Below are 4,181 nucleotides of genomic sequence, written 5' to 3'. Positions count from 1 at the left end.
GTTTAACAGAATTTTACAAGTGTAGTGACTTGCAGACATTTACGACAGCCCGTTTGCACATAGCAATATTCCACAAACAGAATTTATTTAGGGGATTGTTGGCCAAGAGACACTTGCTTCCTTTATTGAATAGTGTCACAGGATCTTTAACATCCACCTGAACAGGCAGATGGGACCTCGGTTTAACGTCTCATACGAAGGACAGCAATTCCAACATTGCAGCGCTCCCCCACCATTATATTTGAGTCCAGCCTGTTCTGTACTCAAGTTCCTGATATGCGTTCTGTCCTGATCTTGTTCTTCATTTGTTCCTGAGGGAACCTAGAGAGTGTCTCTTTTGTATGTCACAACATAAAATGCATGTAAGAAACAGATTGGTGTAACAAGAAGATGGTAGATTTGGCATTCTGAAAGGATGAGATTAAATGGGCTGAAAGGCTTTCCTTCGCCTTCTTCACTCAAACTTTTCTCGTGATTGTGTGAAGCTCAGCATGCACCAAACCCACTGTACAGACTATTAACTATAAGTTTGTCTCCATCTTCTGCCTGTTGGTAACTCTGTGCATTGCAATCTCCTCTTTTAAATGTAGTGTATGAATGGGCAAAGTTGGATTTCATTAATACATGGGGTTTGCTTCTCAAATCAGGGTCACCACCTTTGTCTGAATCTCAATTAGCAGGATGGGGGGGTGGGGGGGATGGGGGGGGTTGGGTGAGTGGGAGGGTCAAGATAGATCAAGTTTGCTTTCCCACAAATCTGTGATTAAAACATATTGAAAACCCTACGAGCTACAGTTACAAATGCAACCATATCATAAAACAGGACTGGAAGTGGAAAACATCTTTCATTTTGAAAAGGAGACTTTTAGTGCCTTGGTTTACATTTTAGAAATTTGTTCACAATATCCTCTAAGATGGATTGAGGTAATGTCCAAATCGAACCTGAATTAGTGATGATCCTGCCTCAACTAAAATGAGATCAAGGTAAATATACAACAATAATAACAAATTATACTTGTATAGCGCCTTTCACCTCAAGAGGATGTCCCAAAGTCAGGGATCCGCACCCGAGCTGGTGGTTGGGATCAGGAGGGGTGGAGGGTGGGGACAGTGGGGATAGGACGGTGACCAAAGGCATGGTCAATGAGGAGGGTCCTTAAATGGGTCTTGAAATAGGCAAGGAAGGGGGCGAGGCGGAGGGACTGTGGGATGGAGGTCACAGAGGTAGGGAGAAACAAGGCTGTGGAGGGCTTTGAATGTTAGGACCAGGATCTTGAAATGTATCCTCTGAGTGACAGGCAGCCAGTGGAGCCAGGTGAGGATAAGGGTGATAGGGTCATGCAGTCTGGTGCGGGACCCTATCATAGAGAGCTCTGGGGTAGGTTAGTCACCTTTCATAGCATTTGAAGAGTAATTCCACACTTAATCTCAGTTGCTGGAAAACACATTAAATTCAAGGAAGTGGGAAGGGCAAATAAATTCTATTTTTGATGGTAGATTATAGACTAGGACACCAAGAATTGCTGATGGACATCGCCATGCTAAACATGTGAGCAAGAGACCTGTCAGAGCAGAGCTTTCGTCTCAGGCGTATAAAGAACAGCCTCCAGCAGCAGTGAAGAAAATTTAAGTTTGAAGTAGTTTGAATGTACCTTGCTGTACAATTTTTATTCCTAACCTCAATGTTAGACCTTAAGGAATACTTTGGTACATCTTTCTGGAAATTGAGCCTCCTTAATTCACAGGGATACTGAAGTCTGAGTGGATGAATAATAATAATAATCCTTGCATTTGATATAGACGTGATATTATCACGTCTTCGAGACGTCTAAAAGCGCTTCACTGAATATACTGTAAAGTGAATTGACTGTATATTTTGTGGGTGAAATGCGGTAGCCTATTGCACACAGCAGTGTCCCACAAACAGTCATGCATTGAGTGACAAAATTATCACTATATATTTTTTTAAAAATTTGAACAACCCAGGTTCCAACTTACTGCTAGGTAAACAGTAACCACGGAGCTCCACTAAATCTCAGTAAACTCCTGAAAGTTATGTTCCTTTCTATTCAGTCAATGCGCTTTCTGAAACAGCACCAAACAATGCAGAGTAAAGACTAGTACCACTTCCAGGATTACTTTGTGTAAGATAAATATAAATAATAATTATCCTTGCATTTGGTATAGCACATCCTGGGCATTTTCCCCATGAAATTGTTGGATATTATTCCTACATAGAGTTACATAGAGTGGTAAGGTATGGAAACAGGCCATTCAATTCAACTAGTCTGTGTTGGTATTTGTACTCCACCCCTCCTACAACAACAACTTGCATTTATGTAGCTCCCTTCACGTGGGGTAGTGTCAGTGGTAGAGTGTGACAGGGGGAGAGGGAGGGGGTAGGTGACCTCAAGCACAATCAAAAAAGGAAGGTCTTTAGGTGGGATTTGAAAGTAGGGAGGGAGGAGGCAAGGCTGAGGGATTGAGTGAGAGTTCCAGAGTTTTGGAGTGTAGTGGCTGAAGACATGGCCACCGATAGTATATTGCATATTGATAGCAAAGAATTGTACAATACATCCAAAAACGTACTGCATAAAGCACACAAAACTAAGATTCTGATTATTGTCAACGAGATTGTTCGCCCACAAATATACAGTCAATTCACTTTACAGTGTGTTCTGTGAAGCGCTTTGGGACGTCCTCCTGACGTGAAAAGCGCTATATCAAATGCAAGGATTATTATTATTATTATTATTATTATGAAAGAAAAGGAATAATGAATTTGTGTTTAATGTTTGTGAAGAATGTACACAATCCGTGATTAATGCTGTGGTTCATTATATGTAGGCAGTCATGCTTTGTATATCAGTAAGTACACATCCATATGCATCAGACACACAAACAACTGCCTGTAGAGGAGTGGAGAACATACTGAATAGAAATGCTGGCAATTAAGCCACTTTAGAGTGAGTGGCTGCATCACGACACAAAAATTTCTGGGCAACTTTGCATAATGTGTTTTACAGTGTGACTTCCACGGCTGAATCACAGAACAGATAATAGGCAATTACTTCCTCTGAAAACGTTGCTAATTGTGTTACAAGTAAACCACAACTGAGCTCTACAAATATGCCTAATAAAATATTTTCTACAGAATTGCAGGGCACTTTATTAATCCACAAACTAACACCTTTAACTGTATACGGGCTACATAAAATCTGACCTTCCTGTTTAAGTCATCTGTATTTCATATCCATATTTCAGTACATGTCTTGCCGGTGCATATTTAAGCCTTCCATCTAGACCTTGACCAAGTCTCTTTCTACCATCTCCGCAATATCCCCCACCTCTACCGTTATCTTAACATTAATATGGCCAAAATCTTCATCCACTCCTTTGTCATCTCCAGATTTAACTTCTCCAATTTCTCATCAGTGTTCTTCCTAGCTCAACCCACTACAAGCTGCAGATCATCCAAAACTCTACAGACCATATCCTTTCCCAAAAGAAGGTTTGTGAGCCTATCACCCCTTCCTAACCCGATTCAAATGGCTTCCTATCCCCCAGCAAATTTACTCTAAGATCCTTGCTCTAACTTTCAAATACTCCACGCATTTCTGTGATTTCCCCACCCCACTTCTGTGGTTCCATTCCTCTCCCACTTCTTCTGATTCTAGGGCGGGTTCCATTAAATAATAGGGGCATGGGAAGCCTGCACGAACACTGCAACATGTAGGAAGTGACTATAACAGTGACCTGGTGACTAGAAAATTGGCCATTTTTCCTGCTTTTTTATATCATGGAGCCTAAGGCTTCCGATGCCTGGTTGGAGATCAGATAGGATTGACATCTGAGTAGAGTTTGAATGAGTTGGGGTGAGGTACATTCCAGATTTATAAATCCTTCAGACAGCAATTGAGACCCCAAAGAGTGATTTGTGAGAGAGAACTTATCGAAGCCCACACAAGGCAGGCATTGTGATTGCCCTGAAATACAATACAATACAAAATTACATTTGTAAAGTGTATTTCATGTTGGGAGGATGTCCCAAGGTGTTGAACAGTCAGGGACTAGAACCAGAGCAGCGGGGATGGGTGGGGGGAGGGAAGGGGGAGTGTTGGGATCAGGAAGAGTGGAGGGCAGAGAGGCTAGGAGGGTGGCCAAAGGAACGGTTGAAGCGG

Source organism: Callorhinchus milii, unplaced genomic scaffold (assembly GCF_018977255.1).
Source record: "Callorhinchus milii isolate IMCB2004 unplaced genomic scaffold, IMCB_Cmil_1.0 Scaffold1, whole genome shotgun sequence".
Classification (NCBI taxonomy): domain Eukaryota; kingdom Metazoa; phylum Chordata; class Chondrichthyes; order Chimaeriformes; family Callorhinchidae; genus Callorhinchus; species Callorhinchus milii.
Note: the sequence above shows the minus strand (reverse complement) of the source record.